The sequence below is a fragment of the Pelodiscus sinensis genome, chromosome 30, assembly GCF_052426305.1.
Source record: "Pelodiscus sinensis isolate ZL-2025 chromosome 30, ASM5242630v1, whole genome shotgun sequence".
NCBI lineage: Eukaryota > Metazoa > Chordata > Testudines > Trionychidae > Pelodiscus > Pelodiscus sinensis.
This window is the reverse complement of record NC_143081.1, coordinates 8764048-8789785: the sequence shown is the minus strand read 5'-3', so window position 1 is coordinate 8789785 and position 25738 is coordinate 8764048. Positions and strand designations below refer to the sequence as shown.

General features: G+C 55.9%; 4 non-coding genes across 4 annotated transcripts; 2 read left to right on the top strand and 2 right to left on the bottom strand.

Moving 5' to 3' along the window:
• Window positions 1–4996: 4996 nt before the first annotated feature.
• On the bottom strand, window positions 4997–5069 carry TRNAV-AAC (transfer RNA valine (anticodon AAC)). Its single transcript has one exon. It is a non-coding gene; the product is annotated as a tRNA-Val (tRNA).
• A 985-nt stretch (window positions 5070–6054) lies between these two features.
• TRNAT-AGU (transfer RNA threonine (anticodon AGU)) lies at window positions 6055–6128 on the bottom strand. The gene has a single exon. It is a non-coding gene; the product is annotated as a tRNA-Thr (tRNA).
• A 2536-nt stretch (window positions 6129–8664) lies between these two features.
• LOC142821405 (U1 spliceosomal RNA) lies at window positions 8665–8828 on the top strand. Its single transcript, XR_012898179.2, has one exon. It is a non-coding gene; the product is annotated as a U1 spliceosomal RNA (small nuclear RNA).
• Window positions 8829–23214: 14386 nt separating this feature from the next.
• Window positions 23215–23378, top strand: LOC149521144 (U1 spliceosomal RNA). Its single transcript, XR_016348127.1, has one exon. It is a non-coding gene; the product is annotated as a U1 spliceosomal RNA (small nuclear RNA).
• Window positions 23379–25738: the final 2360 nt, after the last annotated feature.

Here is a 25738-nt window from a genome sequence, read left to right as displayed (position 1 = left end):
GTGGCTGAGTTTGTCAGAACTGCCTCAGTGCACAAAATTCTCATCCACTTCCCTTTAACAGGTTTGACAATCTCAGCTTGGTTGGCTGAGCTTGCCCGGTCTGGAAACAAACCTCCTGCTGCGCTTGGAAAGGAACAGCCAGGTCCCTGTCCTGTCAGCGTCTGTAACAGCTCAGTTCAGGTGTCATTATAATGAGCATCTAAGTGACTGGGGAGCCTGGATCCCATTTTCAAAGGGGCTTCATCGCTAGGGCTGAGCAGTCTCTGCCTCGCTGAAATTAAACCGACTCCTTTCGAGATTCACTGAAGTGTGTGTGAAAATGTCCCCACAGACGCTGATACTGAGCCAGGAAGGGACAGGAAACTTCTGGGCTACATCACCCACATTCAGCCACTAAAGGCAGATTAGAACAGGGTAGAAATGGTCATTAGAGCCCGTCACCAGAGGTGGCGAATGGAGCCACGTTCGACACAGCAGCGCTTTGACCGACCGGCTGGTTGCTCGCTAGTGACTTTGCTGCTCTGGGGGTCCCTGCACCTCACTGGAGGTCAGTGATGTCCCCAGGCGGTTTCTGTCCCTGCTCTATTCTATTGGTTCTGAGTCCCCAAGGGGCTGTGACTGGCCAGGAATTGGCTGTGACAATGTCAGTGTCCATGAGTCACTTTGAAGTCGTGGCAACTGGGCAGCTGAATGGTTAATTGTCGCGGGCTGAGGAATGCAACTAGCTTCCCATGATCTGTAGGAAAGGGGAAAGCTCTCCAACCTTTTAAACCACAAGATGACATTTTCAATGTAAGTGCAATGTGAGATCTACCTCAAACTCAAATACCCTTGCCCGACTTCCTTCTCCCCTTCTCTGAGGCCCCGTCCCTGATCCATCCCTTCCCCAAGGCCTCATCCCATAAACTCCATCCTCCTCCCCCCCCCAATCTCATTCACTTTCACCAGGCTGGGGTAGGGGGGTTGGGGTGCAGGCTCTGGTCTTGGGCCAAGAGGTTCAGAGTGTGGGAGGGGACACCCTAAAGTTAGGGAGGCAGGGAGGGCTCTGGGGTGCGTTAGCGAATAGGGCATTTGCCTGGGGCAGGTTTAGGGGTGTTGGGTTTATGCCTCACCCACCCCGAGAGGGGCAGGATAGCCAGAAAGAGACTAGCTCCTGCATTTGGAAAGCAGGGTAAGGGACCCTCTGAAGATAGATAGGTGGGGTGGGCTGTGGAGGGGACTGGGATGTTTGCCATTTCCCTGGGGAGCACAGTGTTGGGAGCTTGAGGCAACCCTATGCGTGACCAGACAGCTTATAAGGACCCTCTGAAAGTAGGCCAAAGGGTGAGTGGCTGGGAGTACAGGGCATTTTCCTGGTAAGCAGAGGGTGGTGGGTTCAGGTCCTCTCCAGGCTGGGGATCCAACAAACCTGCCCCAAGGATTGAAGTGGTCCCTGCCTTAGGAAGACAAGATAAGGGACCCTCTGAAGTTATGGAGGTGGGCTCTGGCATGGGCTAAAGCATTAGCCTGGAAAACATGGGACTGGGTGCTTGATCTTCATCTGCTCTGGGGCTATGTCTACAATGGCGGGTTCTTGTGCAAGAACGACTGTTCTGCAGAGCGTCACACTGCTCACCCGCTCCTGCACAAGAAGATTTACAGTAAGGCCGTGTCTACACTGGAATATATGTCTGGTGTCCCTAGAACAGAGAGGTTATGTCTACAGTGGTGGCTTCTTGCGCAAGGGTTCTTGTGCAAGAAGTCTTGTGCCAGAACATGTCCACACTGTGATGTGCAAGATGTGCTTTTGTACAAGAACGCCCATGGCAGTGTGGACGCTCTCTTGCAGAAGAAAGCTCTGATAGCTATTTTAGACATAGGGCTTTCTTGTGAAGAAAACCCTGCTGTGCAGCCACACTGCCTTCTTGTGCAAGAGAGCTTACACTTGTAAGAAAAGAGCATAGCTCTTGTGCAAGAGCTCGCCTCTTACTAAGCCGTACTGTAAATCTTCTTGCGCAAAAGTGGGTGGGCAGTGTGGAGACTCTGCAGAAGAACGGCTCTTCTTTTGCAAGAACCCGCAGGTTTAGACATAGATTAAAGTGTGGGAAGAGAGGGCTTCTGGTGCAAGAGCTACACTCTGTTCTAACAAGTGTAAGAGCTCTTGTGCAAGAGGGCTGTGTGGACACGTGGCAGGGGTTTCTTGTGGCTAAAATGGCCACGAGAGTTTTCTTGCACAAGTGAGCATCCACACTGCCATGGATGTTCTTCCTCAAAAGCACATGGCAGTGTGGACGTGTTCTTGTGCAAGAACCCACCAGTGTAGACATAGCCTGGGAACGGCTGGGGACAGCTGGCCCAGGGATGGAGCAGCAGAGCCAGGTCAGACTCACGCCTGCCCTGGTCCCACAGCCCTCCTCACAGCAGCTGGCAATTACAGCAGTGGCTCCATGGTTTGAGGTGCTGCCCCTCAGCTACAGACACTGATGCCACAGCTCCCTGATATTGATCTCCCACTCAGAGAGTTTCCAGTCGGACCTGTCAGTGCAGAGACGGGAATAGCGATTGTGGGGCCTGTTTTTGCCAGAGCCAGCTCTAGCTTTCTTGCCACTCGAAGCAAAACTTTTTTTGGCTGCCCCCTTTTTTGGTTGGCTTTTACACATTTGCACTTTCTATTTTTTTTTTACTGTTTAAAATTATTTAAAAATGAAAACTGAAAATGTGTAGTTAGTGAAATAAAACAGTTTCCTACTAGTGTACTCATTTTATTTTAATATAATCACAATGACCAAAACCAAATTGATAGACGAGAGAGGGAGGTCCAAAAGCCACGCTCACAGAAAATGAGCTAATAAGGAGAAGTCCTGTGGCAGCTTATAGACTAACTGATTTATTGGAGCACAAGCTTTCGTGGGCAAAAGATGAAAAGTGGGCAAAAGTGGGTCTTTTGCCCACAAAAGCGTGTGCTCCAATAAATCAGTTAGTCTATAAGGTGCCACAGGATTTCTGGTTGTTTATGCAGATTCAGATTAACAGATTCACAGATAATAAGGATTGTGAAATCTGTTATGTCAAATGTATTGGTAAACTCTTGGGGGAGACTATATGGACTCAACCAAAGATGCCGGCTCTTTTGGGAGGGTTCCACTTCTTAGGTGGAGGGGTCCACGTTACAATGATAGCTATAAGAAACTTAAGTGTTGTGCATGCAGAGACACAAGGCTGAGGGGTATGAGGCGCTCAGGGCAGGAGCTGAGAACATGGGGGTGCATGCCGCAGAATTGAAGAGTATGAGGGGCTGAGGGCAGGGAGCCGGGGACATGGGGGGGGAGGGGCACATAGCTGAGGAGGGTTGGAAATAGTGTGTGAGGGCTTGGGGCTCAGTGACATTCTCCTTCCGGCTGGACGAGACGTTGGGGCAGGATCACTGCGGCCAAATGGTGGCCTATTCTGCCTCCCCTGTTATTATCGCTACAGAGGGGCTGTGTCTACACTGGCCACTTATTCCGGAAAATAAGCCACTTTTCCGGAATAACTTGCCAGCTGTCTACACTGGCCCCTTGAATTTCCGGAAAAGCACTGATGATCTAATGTAAAATCATCAGTGCTTTTCTGGAAAAACTATGCTGCTCCCATTCAGGCAAAAGTCCTTTTCCAGAAAACTGTTCCGGAAAAGGGCCAGTGTAGACAGCAGAGATTTCTTTTCCGCAAAAAAGCCCCGATTGCGAAAATGACGATCGGGGCTTTTTTGTGGAAAAGCACGTCTAGACTGGCCACGGACGCTTTTCTGCAAATAGTGCTTTTCCAGAAAAGCATCCTGCCAATGTAGACACGCTTTTTCCGAAAATGCTTATAACGGAAAACTTTTCCGTTAAAAGCATTTCTGGAAAATGAGTGTAGATGTAGCCAGGGAGTGATGCCCCCTCCATCCTCTCCTATGGCCAGATGGGGTCGGACCACGAGGCTTCTACCAGGATCGGGGTCAGGGACAGGCCTCCATTCAGGAAAGCATGGAGGAATTTGCTGAACCCCAGCTCTGTGCGGGACACAGTTCTCCATTTCAGCCCAGTTCTTGGTCTCCGGCTGCACATTACACTCTACTCTCAGCAGTGTCACTGGCTGCAGGAGACCTGCGGGAATATTTGTCTTGTGTCCCTAGAACACAGAGAGTTCCTAAAATATTCACCTGCTGCTCTGGGCACCGACCTGCCCTTTAAAACTGAAGCACTATGTCTACACTGGCAGCTTCTTGCACAAGAATATCTTGTGCAATTGTTCTTGGGCAAGCAGTCTTGTGCAAGAAAATGTCCACACTGCCATGTATGAGCTGTGCTTTCGTGCAAGAGCATCCATGGCAGTGTGGATTCTCTCTTGCACAAGAAAGCTCTGATGGCCATTTTAGCCATAGGGCTTTCTTGCACAAGAAATCCCTGCCGAGAGTCCACACTGCCCACTTGCACAACAGCTCCTGTGCAAGAGAGCTTACACCTGTTAAAAACGAGCATCGTTCTTGTGCAAGAAGCCGGCTCTTACCAGCCATACTGTAAATCTTCTTGTGCAAGAGTGAGCAGACAGTGTGGACTCTGTGCAGATTCTTGCTCAAGAACGGCCATACTTGCACAAGAAGCCCTGAGTTTAGACATAGCCTAGTGTCTTATAGCAGGGGTGAGGAACCTATTTTAGCTGGGGGTCGCTGACCCACAAAGAAGGAAGACACTCCTCACATTCCTCTTGCACACCGCAGCATGTAGGGCAGAGGGAGAGGGGTCAGCATAGTAGATTTTCTTTGCTCCAGCCTCATGATGGGGCAACAGTAGGGCTGGATTGAGCACCCATCATTAGGTTCCCCACCCCTTTTATAGAGCAGGGAGTTCATGTGTCTCATTCTTTTATTCTTTCCTTTCTCCCATTGCCCCAGAGGACTATTGCCTGACCTAGCATAGAAACTAAGGGTTATTCCAGTACTGAGTGGGGATTAGGAGACAAATGAACCTTGTGGGAAGGGAAGGGAAAACTAAATTGTTTCTGCCTGGTTTCGAACCAAGGACCTTTTGCGTGTTAGGCAAACGTGATAACCGCTACACCACAGAAACCAGCTGCGCTTACAGCGGCAGCACCTTCCGCCCAGACACGCTCAGGTGAGCTTCAAGGCAGGTTTTTGGCCATCTCTGCTTCATTCTTTGTACTCCCCAGCCTGTCCAGGGCATGGGGCAGAAGGCGCAGATGGAAGGTGCGATTCCAAACCCCTCATCTTAGGGACCGATATTCCGAGTGAGAAAAGAACAGAAAAGACCAGAGGCGGATGGGGTAACAGGGCACCTTTACCGCTGATTCTGGATCCGCCTCAGATCCCGCCTACCTGGGGTGTGAGAGAGTGAGAGACGAAGGGAGCCCAAACATGCTCCACATGCGCCCTGTAGAGCCGAACGCGGCAGTGCGAGCACCCGCACAGCGCACAGACAGAGCCATGGGCTGAGGAGCGTTAGCCCGCCCCTGTCTGCTTATTTACTAGAGTTTGCTGAAGTCGGCTCATTATGGAGGGGTCCTGACTAAGTGCAGAGCCCTGTGCTCATTGGAGCTCAAAGGACCAATAACTGAGAAACCCAGCGACAGAGCAGTGTAGATAGAGAGCCCCCTTTAGAACCTTCCAGATTGAACCGCGTCTCTCTCTCGGATCTAGGGGCGGCAGACAATAAACCCGGGAAGGGGCTGGAGCGATGTATCCGTTCGGCTGGGAGACAAGCTACTGCCCGTCTCTCCAGGGTCGAGTCACCATCTCTGCAGACACCGCCAGGTTCCAGCTCTCGCTGCAGCTCCGCTCGCTGACAGCTGGAGACAGCGCCCTCTACTGCTACGCCAGACGGACCAACAGTGGCACAGAGCGCAGCGGAGACCTGGCTCAGAAGGGAGGTTGTTTCTACATAGACATGGGGCGGTGTTGATGCCCCCAGGACTTGCACTGATTGGAGCTAAATACCAGTTTATTAAGTTGCAGATCGCTCTAGCCCTGAGAGGGCATCGCCGATGGAGGCCTCTTCTGTCCGGAGCGGGATTTAAATTCTGGCAGCAAAGACTACAAAGCACCACTGGGAGTTGAACCCAGGATCTCCTGTTTACTAGACAGGCACTTTAACCAGCTAAGCCATGGCACCCTCCCTGAAAGTTTTTTTCCTTACTGTTCTACTTTATTGCCCAAGACAAAGCCTTCAGCCCAAAGTAGAGACACTCCCCATTTCCCTCAGCACTTCCACACCTACTCGAAGAGAAATCCGAATTTACCCATCCAGGTGCTCTCAATGGGCTGCTTCTGAAGGTATTGGAAGTCTCTCCAGCTTCTCTTGTCACTCCTCTCAGAGAAGCCCTAAGCACCTGCTCTTGCAATGTTAGGGGACACATGGAAATGACTTGAGGGTCACTCCTCCACACAGATAACAAAGGCTGTGCCCAGAGTGGGATCTCGCGAGTCTATACTACATCGGCTAGAACACCTGGGCTGTGTCTACACTGGCCACTTATTCCAGAAAATCAGCCTTTTCCAGAATAACTTGCCAGCTGTCTACACTGGCCCCTTGAATTTCCAGAAAAGCACTGACAATCTACTCTAAGAAATAAGCTGCTTTTCCAGAAATATTATGCTGCTCTCATTCTGGCAAAAGTCCTTTTTCCAGAAAACTGTTCCAGAAAAGGGCCAGTATAGATAGCACAGGAGTGTTTTCCTCAAAAAAGTCCCAATCGCGAAAATGACAATCCGGGCTTTTTTTGCGGACAAGAGTGTCTAGATTCGCCATGGACGCTTTTCCGGAAAAAGTGCTTTTCTGGAAAAGCATCCTGCCAATGTAGATGCACTTTTTCTGGAAATACTTGTAACGGAAAACAGTTCCGTTAAAGCATTTCCAGAAAAGGGTGCCAGCGTAGAGGTAGCCCTGAAGATCTGCAGGATCAGGGATCAGTATTCACTGTAGCATAGACCTGCCCACAGAGAGACCCTGACAGCGGCCAGACGGGACAGGGTCAGTCTCAGAAACGTTTGTAGCTTTGCCACATGGAATCTCCTTCTTGAGGTTTCTGCTTGAGGTTGGAAAGAGAATTTGGGGTCACATTCGTGAGCGCAAGGAGGAGACTCGGTTTAGCTTTCACAGCAACGCAATTTGAAGAGATTTGTGTGTAGGAGGGAGCAATAAAGAGGGGGCTTCCCCTGACTGACAGCAGATCTAGGGGAAACAGGACTACAAACCTGCGATAAGAGTAGGAGTCGAACCCACGTGTGCAGAGCACAATGACTGGGCCACCTCCTCGGAACCAGTTTTATTTCTTCCGAAGTAGCCAAAGTCAGCGCCGCTGGGAACCCGCTGGCGGGCCAGGGACACCGGATGGGAGGGTTTGGCTTTTACTAATGTTCCCTACGCGATTCTACAACACTAAGCGCTGTCCAGAAAACCCTTAAACACCCCCTGCGCGCAGAGAGGCGGGTCGGCTATTCCCAGCCGGGCTGGGAGTGTAATGGACAGACGAGCGTGCAGCGGTCACAGGGCAGCAGCGCACAGCTCCGGCCGCGCGGGGCGGGAAGTCCCAGCCTCTGGAGGAGCGTTTCGGGGACTGGCCGCTAGTGACACTGTCTGTCTCTGCTCTGATTGCCCCTTACGGCGAGACACCGGCCCCTACAGCAGCGGGGACAGTCCCAGGCGCTCGGCCCTTATCGCTTCTCTACAGCTGCTGTGTCCCCGGGACTCCCTCTCTCCTCCCTTGGCTCCCTCACCTCCCGGCCCTGCAGCGCTTCCCGCCTGCCCCGGTCCTGTGGATTTGAGCCTCCAGGCTGCTTCCTAAGGGCCCCCGGGAGAAAGGGAATTTCCTTAGGGGCAAGCAGGCAGCGGAAAGAAACACAGACCCGGCCTGGGCACTCTCGCTCGGGTAGCTGGGAAGAGGAGTCCGCGGGGCTCGAACCCCCCGCTCATTATCGTGTCTCTCCTGCTTCCCGTCGAGCTGCCCTCAGGGACCGGACCGGCCCCTCCGCAGCGCTGCTCCCTCGCGCATCCCTGCACACCGCGTCCTTGGGAACCGAGAAGGCTCGACAGAGGCTCGTCCGCCGCTGGGGCCATCAATTCTCGTTCCGTGGCCAAGTCACCACCGGCTCTGAGCTGGCTCCTGTCCCGCGTGGCTGTTGTGACGCGCTCACTGTGACGTCACTGCCTCCCGAACTGCCTTCAGCTGAGGAGTTGCAAAAGGCCCTTCTGATGTCACTACCCCCCCCCCCCCCGCCTCCTTGAAGGGCTTATCACACCCATCCCCCCATAAAGCCTCTGTCAGTCTCTGGGGCAGACACCAGACTCTCTTCCTGCCCCATCTGCCCCTCCCGGGAGAAACTCCCCCTCTGGGCATCCCCCTCTGGGCATCTCCCGGCCTCGTCTGTGTCCTAGGCAGGCTCCAGCAGATTTTAGAGGAGGCCGCGGGCCAAGGGTCTCCCGGAGCAAATGTGTGTGCGAGTGAAGCATTGTGGGAGTAGGAGCAGGCTGACGAGCGAGTCCCTAATTTGCAAGCTGGGCTCTGGGTGGGGAATGGGGGGGCGGGGGAGGCAGCTGGCAGCAGCGGGAAGCGGTGCGGGCGGGGTTTTTTGGAGGTGCAGGTGGGAGCCACCGTGATGTGAGAGTTCGGGGCGCTTGAGGGCTGACGGGGGCTCTGGGACAAGAGTTTATACTTACCTGGCAGGGGAAATACCACGCTCAGGAAGGTGGTTTTCCCAGGACTAGGCCCATCCATTGCACTGCGGGTGCGCTGACCCCTGCGATTTCCTCAAATAGAGGAAACTCGACTGCACAATTTGTGGTAGTGGGGGACTGCGTGCGCGCTTTCCCCTGGTATAATTGCTGAAAAAAAGACAATCTTATTTCCGCGATAGGGAATTAAGCTGACATGAGTAACTCTTACCTATTTTGCACCCATGCAGTTAAACAGATTCCCCAAGAACCGTTCCCGGCCGTGTATAAAGCAGGGTTAATGTTTGACGCTAGGAATTGTGTTCGCTCCGCTTTGGAAGTTTTTCATCTTAAGTATCATCAGTTTATTTCCCCGCGGGGCTGGGCTCGTTGCTCGTTTTTGTTTCTTTGCTTTTTCCTTGTCTGGCAGGAGAATGGTCTGACCGAAACCGCGTGTTTCTCCCACCTTCTTGGGACGTTCTGATCCAAGCTACAAGCTCCCCGCCCCCACTCACCTCTGGACCCAGCTTGGATGTTGGAACCCCCGAGTAACGCAAACGTTTAAGAAAACGAAGGTCGGAAGAAACTGCCCCGGGGCGCTCTCAGGGCGGCCGAGTGATCTAACAAAGCGGCCCACTCCGGGGCCTGCCTGCCCCCTCATGGGTGTTCTGGTCTCCGAACTCAGCCGTGGGTTCAAATCCCGCTCCGGGCGCCGCCTTTGCTTCCTGTGCGGAGAAGTAACCGCATGTCCATGTCCCCCCGTCATTGCAACAACACGCGCTTAGGAATCTGCCGGTTCGGGGCACCTGGACAGGTACGTTCTGGCTCGTTCCCCAGGAGATAGTTGGTCTTGTCTGGGCTTTGGTAGGCTGAGGGGGAGGCGGAGGGGAGAAGCGCAGCAAACACTGATCAGAATCTGTCCCCTCTCCCTGAGGAAACAGGAACCCAAAGGGCGCCCAGAACTATTGTAACTCAGACCAGTATCACAAACGCTGGAAGAGCTTCTGCAACGTGCCCGGGGCTGGAGTGGGTGGGACGGTGGAGCGGGATCACAGTCTAAAACCCGTCCCTGCAAGGCCGCATCGCCATCACCGCGGATTCTTCCAGCACCAAGTATTATTTGCGGCTTAGCTCGCTGACAGCTGCAGACACCGCCACGTATTTCTGTGCCAGACACAGTGCAGGGACCAGCACAAACAGGGGAAGCGGATTCTGAGCATGGCAGTGAAACCAGAGCAGCAGGGAGAGCTGAGACCTGAGCCTCGCCCCTCCCCACAGGGACACGGACAGGGATTGATCCCGCCGGCACGGAGCAGCACAAACCCACCCACCTTCACGCAGGGGATACTGCAATGGGAACTCCCTGATTTAAATCCCCCGTTTCTCAGAACATAGAGTCATGGGACTGGAAGGACCCAGTAGGGCGACTATCCTGACCAGTCCTCTGCCCTTCTTGCAGAGCTCAGTGTTAACTCAGCCGTCCCTGACAGGTGCCAGTTCCTGCATCTGGGGTTGGAACTAGCAAAATCCTTAATCCGGATTAGATCTGGTAAAGAGGCTGCCTTCCATTCACACAGAGAACCAGTTTGGAATTGACTGCAGCCTGTCGTGGCTGGGCTGCTGGGTAACTCTGACCCTGGCTGTGACAGGGGGAGCAGCTTTGAAATAGGACATGGCTGATCTCCGGCCTTCGGTCAGGTGGGGACTTGTGTCGATCTGGCCCCGCTGTGGGGAGTGGGCCCTGCGGGACCTGGCTCCGAGCCGGTAGGAGAACGTGGTTCTTTAGGAGCATCTGAGGCTCTGGGTCTATTTCCGCTTCCTAATATGGCCCTGGCTGCTGGACCGGTCAGAGAAAGTCTCCCGGAATCAAACACTCGCGTGTCTGTTCCCATGTGCTGGTGTCACAGGGTGCATTACAGACACTGGCGGACAGACAGACCCCACCCCTCCCTTCAGCGATTTCCCTGCTGCCCATTGTCAACGGGCTATTGGCCCGGGGCAGAGGAACCAGCAGCGGGACATTCTGTGTCCAGCCGGACTCTGGAACCCCCCTGCCAGGAGACAGAACAGCGCGACGCTGCGTCACACCCGGCCTGAGCCCCCCATTCTACTGGCCCCGCCCCCGGCCCATTTCCTTGCAGCTCACCACAAACCACCGCACCGCTGTAGGTTTGCAGACTGCTGGCTGTTTGGAGTCACCCGGGCGAGTCGCCTGTCCAAGCGGGACTGAGTCCCTTCCAAAGAGAAACCACGGCAGCCGAGCAAGTCCAAGGCTGCACGGGAAACCTCAGGAGCCGTGACTGGGGCTTAGTTGGTGCGGCCGGGCTTCCCAGGCGAGGCATGAGACAGGCCCAGAGGTTTGCGCAGCAAACAGGCCGGTAGGAGGGAGGCGGCTAAGAACCCGCGCGGCTCGTGCGTTTCTCCCGCTCAGCCGGCGTCGAGGCGGGAGGGGAGCGACACCCGCCCGGCTGGAGGTTTTGCTCTTGGACTCGAGGCTTAAGCCCTGAGGCCGAGGCCACGGGGCAGCTGCTGGGAGACGGGCTCCCGTGACACGGCACGGCCCCTGAACCTTGCCGGCCACAAGTTGACCTCACTGATTTGCTCTTCTACTTCTCGGTGTCCTGCCTCCCAAATGCTGATCAGTCTAGTGAAAGGTGACAGTTTTCTCTCTTTGTTTGGGGAGCAATGGTCTTGTATTTGACCCTCGGAGGCAACAAGCAATATGATTAGAAGCAGCTCCTGCAAGCAATAGATAAAAACAATCACACAGAAAGACAGCCTGGAAGTGCTCAAGGGAGGAGGTTGATGTTGTGGAAGCTGATAGCTCGTCAGCATCCACACCCCTCCGAGGGCCCTTCCCTCTGATTTGCCTCCTGTTCTCGCCAGACAAGTGTTCTCCTGCAGGGTTTGACCCAACGTTCTCTGAGCGAACGAGACTCTGTTCTGCTCGCAGCGGCTTTCGAGCCAAGCTAGAACCATGTCTCGGACACTGGGGCCGTAGAAGGCCCCCTGCAATCTCTCCTTTCGGACACGGTGCGCTGTGCTAGGCGCTGCACGTTTGTCTTTACCCAGACCGAGTCCGCTCAGAGCCTTAGTCACAGTCATTCCGGTGCCAATGACAGATGTTTGTACCTTAGAAAGAGGGACACTTGTACATTACGCTACCAGCCCGTTTAAATCTTTCCCTGTCCAGGCTGCCCCTGCGATCACAGCTCCCAGAGCCCTGTGTCCAGGCAAGAACCAGCTATTGGCTCGGAGAACCTTCCCCTCCACACGGCCGACTCTAGATTTTTTGCTTCTCCAAAGAGCGTTTAGCTCTTGCTCCGTCTTCGATGAGCCGCGAACCAGCGCCTTGGCTGGGGAGCGATTGCAAACGGCCTTGCTGGGCTGCAGCCGCCGTGGGGTCTGTCCCGGGGGAAGGGCCGAGGGCGCTGCCAGGTTAGTGACCGCTGCTGCCTCTCGCTCCCAGACCTGCTGACAGCCTGAAATCCGCGAGAGGGGAGAGAGACAGGGAACCGATTCCTCGCCACTAGGGGTCGCTGTTGTCCGAAAGCGGAAAGGTCCCCGCTCTGCTGCGGGCGGCGAAGGGAGCGACCTTCCCTCCCTCTTCTCGGAGCCGAGGCCGCCTCTCCGATTGGAATCTCACAGAACCCCCGTCGGCTCCTCAGTCCACCGCAGGGAGCAGGAGCCTCGAGTTCACCTGGACCAAGTGTCCGCTCACACTGACAAGCAGGGGCCAGACTGGAGGTGAACTTGGGACCATTCTACCCACTGTGATCCCTGGGGGAATGTCCAGTCTGTGAACATTGCCCGCATTTCGGGCTGCAGCTGAGATCAGGACCCTGCTGTATTAACCATGGTGCAAGTGTACAGGAAGAGAGAAATCTCCCCCCCCCCCCCCAAATCCTTGAAGGTAATATAAGACCATAATAATGACTATCCTGGGTCAAATCACATGTCCATCTAGCCCAGTATCCTGTCTTCTGGCAGGGGCCAATCCCAGGTGCTCCCGAGGGAATGAATAGACCAGGTACTCATGAAGTGAACCGCCCCGTCACCGTTCCCAGCTTCTGACAAACAGAGGCAGGGGCACCATTCCTACCCCTCCTGGCTAATAGCCATTGATGGACCTTTCCTTTATGAACTTATCTAACTCAATTTTGAACCCTGTTAAAGTCCTAATCTTCACAGCATCCTCTGGCTAGTAGTTCCACCAGCTGACTGTGCATTGAGGGAAGGAATACCTTGTTGATTTTAAACCTGCTACTTATTCATTTTATTTGGTGACCCGCAGCTCTTGTGTTGTGGGAACAAGTAAATAACTTTTCTTTATTTACCTTCTCCACACCAGTCTTGATTTTATTGACCTCGATCATTTCCCCCTCTTAGTTGTTTCTTTTCCATGATGAAAAGTCCCAGTCTTATTAATCTTTCCTCATATTGCAGCCATTCCATATTCCTGGTAATTCCTGGTAATTCCTAACTGCCAATGGGTCTGAGCCCCCTTTATGAAGAAAGATTTGATCAGTTGCATGGTCTTTGTGAAACTTTTGAATTTTAAACAATATTGGAAATATTAAAAATCAGTTTTCTAAAGAAGATCTAATCATGAAGCACTGCCAGGACCTACATTTATCGCTCAGTACTGATAACGCTGCTGACGCTGATGGAGTAGAATTGTATGATGAATTAATAGCTTTGTCTGAGCTAATAAGTCCTAAAACTTCTCCTCTAAAAGTATTAGAATTGAGAGCAAGAAATGATTTTTTCACTCCAAACACTGCTATAGCGCTACTCATTCTTTTAACATTACCAGTGCCAGCGGCTCCTGGTGAGTGCAGTTTCTCAAAACTGAAATTACTAAAAAATTATTTGAGATCTACCATCTCTCAAAATTGTTTGTCAGGACTCACATTAATTTCAATTGAAAGTATCATTACAAAAACTGTAGATTTTATTGAATTATTAAAAGGCTATGCAAGTATAAAAAACCAGAAAAATTCAGTTCATATAAATTCTTTAAATTTAGGAGAAACTGGGCGCACGGGAAGACACTAACGTTTTTCATTACAGTGTATAGTTGAACGCAAATAGTTTGTAATTGTGATTTCGTTAAAATTAAATGAGTACACTAGTAGGAAATTGTTTTATTTCTCTAACTACAAACTTTTTGTTTTAATTTTTTAAATTTTATTAGTCTAAAACAGACAAACAAACAAACAAACAAAAATTGCAAAGTGCAAATATGTGTAAAAGCCAACAAAAAAGGGGGGGCGGCCAAAAACTTTTTGCTTGGGGCGGCAAAAAACCTAGAGCCGGTCCTGGCAGGCTGCTCCCCCTGCCTGTTAACTCTGGGATCCCCGAGCGGAGTCAAAGCTCTTTGTGGCATGAACCCCCAAAGCTGCACCGTCCCTTCCGGTCTCCATTTCCTCCTGCCTCACGGCACCTGTTTATCTATATCCCCTGCCCAATGCCCGGGCTCTCTCCACCACTTTCCTTATCGGCTCTGTCCGCGGGGCAAGAGATTCATTAGTTAGTGTTACAGAAAGGAATCACCTTCCCCTTTACTCGTCCCCGCGGCAGCTCATTTCCACCCGCTGTGTCTGCGCTCTGGTTTAATCTGTGCCATCTCTATTCTCAGGAGCCGCAGCTGGAGGGCGCCAGATCCCGCTAAACCCCGCCCGAAGGTACATGGCACTCGGGGAAAGGCTTTTCCTACCGCCTGTGACCGCCCCATCCCAGGCCGGACGCGATGACGAGTTGCAGGTGGCTCCGCCGGACAACGCTCTAAGGAGACGTTGCTTTGTCACCTTGTATCCGCTGGGTGCGACCCGCATGCAAATCCCGGCCCAGGCCTTGCTGCTTGAATACAAACCCGGGTTCTTGGAGGCTCAGTCTCTGCCCAGACACGATAATGGAGCCTCTGCTGCTTTTACTCGCCCTGCTCGCCGCCCCCGGCTGTGAGTGTGGATGAGACGAGGGCAGAGGGGGAAATCAGGGACAGAACCGTGGGTTGGTTCGGTGGCTAATTCTTTCCTCCCTTTGCTTCCCTTTCGCCAGGTGTCCGCTCCCAGGTGCAGCTGGTCCAGTCGGGCCCAGGGACGGTGAAGCCTGGAGAGACCCTCGGCCTGAGCTGCGCTGTCTCGGGTGTGTCCATCACTGACGGCAGCTACGCTTGGCACTGGGTCCGGCAGCCTCCCGGGAAAGGGCTGGAGTGGATGGGGCGGGTGTATCCAGCTGGCGGGGGGAGCACAAGCTACGCCCCGTCTCTCCAAGGCCGAATCACCATCTCTGCGGACACCGCCAAGAACCAGTTCTCGCTGCAGCTCCGCTCGCTGACAGCTGCAGACACCTCCGCCTATTACTGCGCCAGAGAGTCACAGTGACACAGCGCGCAGCGGGCCCCGCACAAAAAGGCGAAGCGGTTTCTAAGCAGCCTGGCGAGGCCAGAGGAGCAGGGCGAGCGGGGCCCCTCAGAGATCAGGACACACGCGGGGATGGATGCGAACAGCCCACACGCTCCTGTCGGGCAGTGACCGGGGCGGGGCGATTGTCTGTCAGACTGGAACGCAGAGCGCAGGGACAGTCTGAGTCCCGGCTCTTTCTTCCCGGGAAATACAAGGGGTCTGGGAAACACCATCCCCGCCCCGCCCGCGCTACACAAGAAAATGCAAACGATACCAATGGAACTAACTCGCTCTGCCTCTTCTGGGGAGAGAGGGGGCCTCCTAGGGATCCCACAGTGCGCACTAGGGGGGAGGCGGCTGCGCTGGGAGTCAGACGCGGGGATCTGTCCCTGGCTCTGTCACTCCCCCGCTGCTGGGACAGTCCCTGCCATCGCTCTGCCTCTATTTGTCCTGAGCTCGCCCGGAACCTTCCCACTCCGAGCCCCTCCACACAAATCCAACTCCACCGACCGAGTCGTGCTGCTCCCGCCTCGCCACCTTCTCCTGCGCTTTGTGTGAGCCCGGGTCACCCCATGGACTGATTCCAAATCCTCATTCCCCGCCCGCGCCTGGGGAGAGGCTGCCGGACACGCGAGCTCTCCAGCCCACGACTTGTAATCCCCTAGTGTTTCCCAGACCCCTTGTATTTCCCGGGAAGAAAGAACCGGGACTCAGACTGTCCCTGCGCTCTGTGTTCCAGTCTGACAGACAATTGCCCCGCCCCGGTCACTGCCCGACAGGAGTGTGTGGGCTGTTTGCATCCATCCCCCAGTGTGTCCTGATCTCTGAGGGGCCCCGCTCGCCCTGCTCCTCTGTCTGTTCCAGCCTCGTTCAACCTTGTGACTACACTGACCCTATGTCCGCACGGGCGGGGTCCCCGAAACCTCTCTCTCCAGGACCAGAGGAGCTCATGAAAATTAAGCCCCTCACTGATGACCGAGAACCTGCGTTCAGACCAGACAGCTGATTCTTTCCCCTCGATACTCCACCGCCCGGGGGTCCTGCGGGCCATGGCTGTGATGCCTGGCCTGGTGGTGCTCGGGGGCAGGGGGCACAGCTGTCGGACTGGTGGTCTTCCTCTCCCCATCCAGATCTGGGAACAAGGGCTGGGGGAGGGGCTTGGGGCAGAGGGACCACTTACCTGGGCTACTGGCAGGCAAAATGGTGAGCTCTGCCCCCAGCTGGCCTCCCCCTGACACTGCAGGATTTGTCTCCTGCACTCACTGCCCCCAGTGGTGACTGTGAATGTCACATCCCTCCTGTCTCTGCCCCCTCCCTTTCCAGGTTTTGGGAAACAATCGAAATCCAGGCACATCCCGTTTTTCTGGCACAACCAAACCTTGACATTGAGAGAAGAGGAAATTGCCTACAAAAGTTGAATCCAGATTGGAATTCTGCTTTCGGATCACAATGGAATCAGCGCACAAATGAGACACGTTGCCTCTTTAATTGATTCACCTAATTTGACAGATGCGCAAAATCCCAGGCTGTGGAATCGCTCTTCCCACGGCAGCCGCGAGGGGGCAGTAGAGAAACAGGCTCCGGGATAGAGCAACGGACCCGGCACTTGGGTGCATGTAACACAAACCTCCCGCCCGTGTTAACTCCTCCGTTGCCGGACAATGTTTCACCTTGGGTGCAACGATCCCTCGCCACGTCCGGGAACTTCAATCCGGGGCGAATCCCCTTCTGAGTCACCCTCCCCACCCGGGTCTGGTACGTTGGCTCCCCCGCCCCCGCCCAGCTGGGTCTCGTTTCCCTCCAGCTCAGCTGGTGTCACGGGGCGGAGCTGAGACCTCCCAGGCCGCCCGCAATAAGGTCCCACAATTTCACGCCGTCACCCCCTGGAGGTAAAAGGACCCGCACTTCAGCTATTGATGACGTCACAAAGCAGAGCAGGCACCCAGGTCAATGGCGGCAGTCACGTGGGTAAGGGTGTAAAACAGGGCGGGGCTAATCACTCAGAGCCTGATGCGCAGGGGGACGCAGGGCCGGGCTGCGGAGGGGTCGGGAGCACGAAGGACTCCAAAGAGCTCCCCCCTGAGACTCCTGTGAAATCCCCGCCCTAAATTAGGCGTCATCTGTATTGCAATGGGCCGGTTTGTATCATTGTGTCCGGCCAGGGGATGGGGGGCGAACCCGTCGCTTCTCACTTGGAAAAAAGTATCTTCCGGATCCGCCTCCCAGGCACTGCGCGCCCATCCCGAGGGCCTGTCCGAGCCCCGCTCTGTAAGGCCAGGAAACATCCCCCACATCACCCGGGGAAGGAACGTGTCTCTTATAAGGCTGGGGGTATGCAAATGAGAGAGTCTGTGTCCTCTTTAAATCTGTCCCTCCCTCTGCCCAGGCTGCACCCGCACAGACGATCCTCAGCCCCTTGTGTCTGAGCAGGACCAGCCAGTCCCCTCAAAGTCCCTTGAACAGCAGGAAAATGAAAAAGTTTCTCCTTTTGCTTGTCGCCGTAGCCACTTTCCCAGGTATTTTCTACGGGAAGAGTCGGGATAATATTGTGTTATCGCTGCTTTAATCCCCGTATTAACACCCGGTCTTTATTCCCAGGTGCCCGGTCCCAGGTGCAATTGGTGGAGTCCGGAGGGGATGCGAAGAAGCCCGGAGACTCTCTGGGTCTCTCCTGCAAAGCCTCCGGCTTCACCTTCGATGATTACGGGATGCACTGGGTCCGGCAGGCTCCCGGGAAGGGGCTTCAGTGGGTCGCTTATATCAACTGGAATGGGGGTACTATATACTACCTTGATGCCGTGAAAGGCCGATTCACCATCTCCAGGGACAATTCCAACAACCTGCTGCACCTGCAAGTGACCGGCCTGAAGCCCGAGGACACCGCCCGCTATTACTGTGCGAGAGACACAGCGAGGAGAAGCCGGTCTGAGCCCAGACACAAACCTCCCCCTGCAGTGAGCAGCGAAGCCGTTTGGCGCTGGGGGCGCCCAAGCTCCATGTATGGAAACGAAACCGAGTTCAGAGAGAGGCTGGGACCAGCAAACCCCTTTCACTGTCGTTTTCAGCCCTCCGCCTTGAGGGGCGTTAGCCTCCCGGGACAGGGCTGCACTGGCTGGGGCTGGGATATTAGGGCGGTTCCCCCTGGCACACAGAGAACAGCTCCTCCTTCCTGAGCCGGGTCACCGTCTCCTCTGGTCCCTCCAAGAACCTGCAGCTCCGCTCGCTGGCAGCTGCGGGCATCGCCCCCTATCGCTGTGCCCGGAAAGACACCGCGACACAGAGCGCAGCGGGGACCCAGCCAAAAAGGGGAGGAGGATTCTTAACAGATTTTTCGGCCTTTCTCAGCCTGTAATTTGCCTGGCCAGGTGTGAGGTAGTGTTGCTAGGCTTGGGGCTGTGGGCGACCCCCACTGGCTCCGGTCTGTACCACTGCCCAGCCGAGTAGCTGATGCTGCCTTGCGATGGCCTGATCTCAGTTGCAGCCCGAAATGCGGGCGATGTTCAAAGACTGGACATTCCCCCAGGGATCAGAGTGGGTAGAATGAAGAGCAAACAGGTCCCAAGTTCACCTCCAGTCTGGCACCTGCTTGTCAGTGTGAATTGTCACACAGCCCTTCACAAACCTCCAGTAAGAGAACCCAGGGCTCCTGCTAATCCCGCACTCACCCTGGACAGTGGTTGCCCGTGTGAACCCGGGTAATTGACCGCAGTGACTTAGAATCAGAGACAGCAAAAGGGGTTTAGAGCCCTAAGTGCCTAAATCACTTTCCAGAGTACGACTCAGTTCCTGGGACACAGTCAGCTCCAGCTGGAGGGGACCGGAGCCATCGCAGCCGCTGGAGAAGCTGGATGTGGTTGGAGCAAGGGGCAGGAAATGTGGGTCTGTCCCAGGACCGGACTCGCCCCAGAGCCCTGCCCCCGGCGCTCACCCACAGCCCCAGCGCGGGAGGGACCCTGTCTCCTGACGCCTTTTAGCCAACCCCGCCACGAGCGAGGAGCCCTGCCAGTCACAGGCTCCTGGAACGCGCCTGCGGGCGGAGAGCGAGCCCGAGACAAAGGGCGCTACTCGGGGAGGGCTTTGCAGGGAGGGCAGAGCGGGGAGGAGCGGTGCTGAACGGAACAGCCGGGCATTGGTCGCTGTGGGTTCCAGCCGGAGTCAGCCCCGAATAAGGTCTCGCTGACTCTGGGTTTCCAGGATCCCTTCTTACCGCCAGCAGGGCCACAAGGGAGATTTGGTTCCAATTCTGGTTGCTCAAGTAGAGACACTTTTAAAAAGGCGGCTCCAGGTGGGGGCTCTGCCTGCCTCGGTTTAGTCGCTTCCTGAGGCACAGAATTAAAACTCGATCAGTCAGGCTGGGAGGCGGCTAAAGCCAAGAGCCCCGTTCCGTTGTGTCAGCCTCCGGCCAGGGGGTCTCAGATCTAGTCTCTCAGTTTCTGTCCTAAAAATTCTACCGGCTACAGTGACATATTCCTGCAATAATCGCACCCACCTGCCAGCCACCAGCAGGAGACACCAGCTGACCAGCAAGGGGAACCCACCAGCTGCAAATACGGGACAATTCACCAGTCAAGACATCTTCAGGGGAGTCAGGGGACTTGAGTACAGGAATTTCCCGTTAAAAACGGGACGGGCGGTCACGCTATTTATAGGAAATGTATTATCGTGAGGGGAAGGATTAAATTCAGGTCAGGTGAATGCGGCATGTGGTGCCAGCAGGGGGCGCTATCAGGCCGGGTGCAGAGGCAGAACGACAGGCGGCCAGTAAGAGACGAGGCAGCCTGTGTGTGATAAAGGGGTCAGGGTGCGGGGGTGAGTCAGAGGTTTGTGTCACCCCTCCCCATGGGTACCCCAAAGAAGGGTTCCTCAAGAGGGGAGATTTCAGGCTGCGGTGCTGAAGCCCCAAATCCCGGCACCTGCTACGAGGCTGAAATGTTGATCCTGCCAGCCCCTTCCATGCTGAATTCCCAGCGCCCCCCAGGCTGAAGCCCCGAACCCGGTGCAACCCCCAGAGTTTCCAGCAGAGTTGCGGGGCTCTCTAGCAAGTTGTGGCAGCGCGTCGGGGTTCCCCCTCCTCCTGCACCCCCATAGTGGCACGAACAGACTCCACCAGCCAGCAGAATAGGGGGAGATTATTGCTTCTCCAGGATACAGCCCAGCAAAATGCAATCCGGTTACAGGGCTGAGATGGGGGCCCCTAAATTCCAGCCCGTTGCTTAGGCTGCTTCTTCCATGATACCAGACAGAAATTAAAAAGCTCTGCCCCCTCCTTCCTTTGTTCCTCTCTCTGGGAGGCAACTGGTCGGACAGGTTCGGAGCCCCTGTGCTGCTGGGCCATGCTACAAATAGCCGCCAGCAGAGGTCACCCACAGCCCGCCGCCCAGCACAGCAACCACCAAGGTACCAACATTACATCACACAAGTGCAGCGCAGTCCCGGGAGAGCCCCACAGCTCTTTGGCTCCCTGGGCCCGGCCAGGTCAGAGGCAGGAGCAAAAGCCACGGGAATCGCTCCCCCCTATCTAGTAAAATCTTCTGTAGTGAAAGTGCCGCGTGTTTATCAGCGGGTGGCGCTGTTGCTCCAAAGGGACCCTCTGCCCATATATAGATCGATGCTCTCCCCAAAGGGCTTTGGGAAACAGGCTATTGGCTCCCATGACACCTGGAAACAGCCAGTCTATCGGCCCCTGTGTGAGGAAACACAGTCACCGCCGGCTTCATTTCTTCCAGGTGTCCAAAAATGTCAAGACGATCCCATCGCCCTGTGCCCGGCGCTGCACAGACATCCAGGCCGGGGTAGTCTGACCGTAGCCCTAGGGCGTGTCAAGCACATCACTGGCATGAGCACGGCGAGTCTCTGTTATGAGGCGGGGTATGCAAATAAGGGAGTAAGAGTGCTGTTTAAATCTGTCCCTCCCTCTGACCAGGCTGCACCCGCAGAGACAATCCGCAGCCCCCGGAGAACTTTCCCCACCAGCCCCAGGAAACATGGAATTTTTGCTCCTTCTCTGTGTCTGTAGCGGCTTGGGAAGGTATTTTCTAGCGCTGAACAACGGAAGAAGAATATTAAATTCCTCTGGCGTGGATACCAATACTGATAACTTGTCTGTGTTCCCAGGTGCCCGGTCCCAGGTGCTGGTGGAGTCCGGAGGGGATGTGAAGAAGCCAGGAGACTCTCTGAGCCTCTCCTGCAAAGCCTCTGGCTTCACCCTCAGCAGCTACTGGATGCACTGGGTCCGGCAGGCTCCCGGGAAGGGGCTGGAGTGGCTCGCCCAGATTCACGGCTCCACCACATACTACAGCGACTCGATTAAAGGGCGATTCACCATCTCCAGAGATGACCCCAACAACCTGCTGCAAATGACCGGCCTGAAGCCCGAGGACACCGCCCGCTATTACTGCGCGGCAGAAACACAGCGAGGGGAATCCCGACAGGCTGATACAAAAACACAAGCGGCAGAATCGCTCTCCCCTGCGCCGCGCGGGGGCAGCACTTCCACAGGGAATCCCGCGGCCAGCGCAGCAACAAAGTCATCAGGCTGCAGCTCCCGGTGTCTGCGTGATCAGGTCTGAACTAGCAACTGCTTGGAGCGCAGATCTCTGCTGTATCCCCGCGGGCCACAGGAATACACGGGCAGAGAAGAGCATAGGCCGTTTACAAGCGAAGAGTGGAAGCTTTTTGGGGGTCGTGGGCCAGTTCCCAGGTCCAGCTGATCCAGTCTAGGGCCGAAATGAAGAAGGCCGAAGAGTCCGTGAAGCTCTCATGTAAAACTGCACCGTTACCAGCTGTAACCTGCTCTGGATCCGGCAGGCTCCCGAGAAAGGCCTGGGGTTGGGCGGGATACATCTCTCCTGGTAGTGGTGTCACTGGCTACTCCCCGGCGTTCCAGGGGCGATTCACCATCACCAGGGACAAATCCATGAACTGAGCAGCCTGCGAGCCGCGAGCCGATGACACCGCCACGTCTTACTGTGCGTGATGCAGTGACACAAACCGCAGCTACAGCCCTTCACAAACCCCAGTGAGAAAGCCAAGGGCTCCTGCTAATTCCTCACTCACCGTGGCCAGTGGTTGCCCGTGTGAACCCGGGAAATTACCCTCTAGTGTCTTAGAATCAGAGACAGCTGAAGGAGTTTAGAGCCCCAAGTGCCTAAATCACTTTTCAGATTACGACACAGTCAGCTCCAGCTGGAGGGGACCGGAGCCATCGCAGCCGCCGGAAAAACTGGATGTGGCAGGAGGAAGCGGCAGGAAATGTGGGTCTGCCCCAGGGCCGGTCCCGCTACCAGGGCAGACAATCGCTGTCTGAAGGCAGCAGATACAAACCCACCAACGCATGCCCCCAAGCGCGGTTACAGCAGCCTCAAACCTGCAGACCCGGAAATCCCTGATGCCAGGCTGCCATAAGTGCTGTGCCAGAGAGAGACTCACCTCATAGTCCGGCGCTAAGGACACTCTCTGAGGCTGGGGAGCTGGGGAGGCTGGTCTGTAGGGGCCGATATGTGGAGACCACCCACAAGGAACCCGCAGAAGCCCCCCCGCCACCAACACTCACTGACCGCAGCAGGAGCAGCAGAGCAACACGCCCCCGGCTCCATCTGCTCCCCTGGTGACTCGTTCCGGGGAGGGGACAGGACCACACCGGGGGGAAACCTGCGGCCACGCGGCTTCCCCGCCGGTGACAGTGAGCGCGGGGCGTGTGGCCGGGTGCACCCTCTCCTGCTGCGCCCCTTTGTCCCCCGCCCTGCTACTTTCCCTTAACCCCCCGCCCCTCGGGCAGCACTTGAGAGAGGCCCCTGGGTCTGTCTGCCGGCCGCTGAGCAGCTGAAAAGCCGGGTCTGGCTGCACAGGGGAGAGTGTGGACCAAGGGCAGTCAGGGGTGTGGCCCATCCGGAGGGGCGGAGCCGCGTGAGCACGTATGCAGATGTGTGTGCGAGCGGAGCACTGTGGGAGTGGGAGTGGGCTGCAGAGCGGGGCCCTAATTTGCAAGCGGGGCTCTGGGTGGTGTCTGGGGACAGGGGCGGGGCAGCTGGCAGCAGCGGGAAGCGGTGCCGGCGGGGTTGTTTGGAGGTGGAGGTGGGAGCCACCGTGATGTGAAAGTTCGGGGCACTTGAGGGCTGGCGGGGGCTCTGGGACAAGAGTTTATACTTACCTGGCAGGGGAAATACCACGCTCAGGAAAGTGGTTTTCCCAGGGTGAGGCCCATCCATGGCACTGCGGGTGCGCTGACCCCTGCGATTTCCTTAAATAGAGGAAACTCGACTGCACAATTTGTGGTAGTGGGGGACTGCGTACGCGCTTTCCCCTGGTATTGTTTTTGAAAGAAAGATAATTTTGCTTTGAGGACACAGGATTAACGGTTCTTATCTATTCTGCACGCATGCAGATAAATACTGTGAGATAGATTTTCCCAAGAGCTAACCCTGTGTGGCCTGGTTTGGAGCTGCGGTTGGGTTGCAGGAGTTATGTTCAGATTCTGTGCTGGGCGGTGCTGGCGGAGCAGGGTCACATTCCAGGGAATGCCGAGAACGAGGGAGGTTTGGTGTCTATTTAGTTTTTCCTCCCAGATACTCGCAGAGACAAACGGGCTGGTGCATTCTGCGCACCCCCCACAACTCACCACTGCTGCATCGCCTCCCTATAAACACCATTCCCGAGAACCGCTCCCTCGGTCGCCCGCTGGCCAGGTGCGCTGGGAATGGGAAAGGGGCGTTGGTCAGAGGCACCGGGACATTTCCAACGAGGCTCGTAGCCAGGAACATTTGTCCTCCTGCGAACCCCGGCCCCGGCAGACACACCCCGCCCCTCGGGGGGCTTTGCCGTGGCTTGTGTTGCGAGGCGTTGCAGAGGCGGGTCCGATGCGCTGCGAACTGGCGGTCGGAGTCCGATGGGGTCGGTGCGGCCATCCCCGCGCGTTTCCGCCGGAGGGGGCGGTCAGTGACTCCGACACTGTATCGGGACCCATCGCAGTGTCCCCGCCTGGGAGTCACGTCCCCGAGGAGCATCCCGGGGCCGCTGCTGTCAGTGTGAATCCCGCGGGGAGGGGACGCGCCGAGATGGGGGCGGGCAGGGACTCAGGCGGACGAAGCGCTGCCCGGTCAGTGTCCGGGGCTGTGTCGCCGCTCCTTGGGGTGACGCGCTTTCGCGGGGGCTTCCCCACAGTCACACGATGACGATCGGCCCCTGCTGCGTTTGTCACCGCCCGGGCGCCTCCCCTCGGAAGTGTCCAGACCCCACATCTCCCCCGATGGCCTGTCACCGCCCCACGCGCAGGCGGAGCAATCTTCTGTGCTGAGTTGGCGCAGCCATCTCTGGGGGCAGCTGTCGTGTGTGTAAATGGTGCCCCCACTCTATGGGGTGTTTCTCCTTCCCCCCATAGCAGGGGCCGATCCGCACGCGCTGTCAGTCTCCGGGCGGCTGCGGAGTGGCCCAGCGCCCTGCGATTTTCAGCTCCCATGTCCCGTGCCAGGCTGAGCACAAGGCATTGATGCCCCAGAGGCGACTGTTCTGCGCACGCGCAGTGGGGGCTGGTTTCTGTCCATGTCGAACTGCCGGAAAAATCTGGCGGGAATCACCCTGCAGCCCCCACGTGGTGTTGTGATTTCCGAGCATTTCAGCTGCAATGACACGTTCAGTAACAGCCTCTCCCGCTCCCACCCCTCCCCCCACGTGTTTCCGGCGGGTAACAGCCCCTGCAGCCACAGGTCCCAGGCCCAGGTAAGAGTCCCCCCCTCCTGCCACGGGTCCCCAACCCAGGCAACAACACCCCACCAGATACGTGTCCCCAGACCAGATAACAGCCTCCCAAGCCAGGTGTCCCGGTCCAGGGTAACACTCTCCCTCCCTCCCACTCCTTCCCCCAGCCGCTTGTCTCACAGTGGGCTGCAAAGCCAGAAAGTGTTCTCCAGAACCTCTTCATCTGGCTGCGCTTTTCTCCACACCCCACCTGTGGCCCCACAGAATCGAGACCTTCTCGTCAACCTCCTGCCTGCTTTCGATCGGGAGCTTCCTGAGGCACAAAACTGGAGCAGCCAGGCTGAGAGGCAGCTAAAGCCAGGAGAGCTGTTCGGTTGTGTGACCTTCAACCTCCTGCCAGGGGGTTTTGCGGCTGGTCTACCAGTTTCTAGCCTAAAATATTATTTGCTCCAATGACTTTTTCCTTCAAGAATCGCATTCACCTGCCAGCCACAAACAGGCGGCTGCTGTGTACGGTGACACCAGCTGATCAGCGGGGGGAGTGCAGGAGCTGAAAACACAGGACAATTAGCCTGTTCTTAGAAAAGAAGTCAGGGAAGCTTCAGCGGGTCTTAACTACAGGACCCTCCCGTTAAAAACGGGACTGATGGTCGCCCTATTTACAGTAAAAGTATTATCCTGGTGGGAGACGTAAATTCAGGCGAATGCGGCAGGCGGTGCCTGCAGGGAGCGTTCTCAGGCAGGGGTGCAGAGGCAGGACTACAGGGAGCCAGTAAAAGACACGGCAGTCAGTGTGCGACAGAGAAGTCAGGGTGTGTGTGTGGGGGGGGGAGTCAGAGGTTTCAGTCACCCCTCGCCACGGGCACCCTAAAGAAGGGTTCCTCAAGGGTGGTGGGAGGGCGAGGGGGGATGTTGTCAGCCCTTTCAGGCTGCGGTGCTGAAGCCCCAAATCCCGGCACCTGCTGCGGGGCT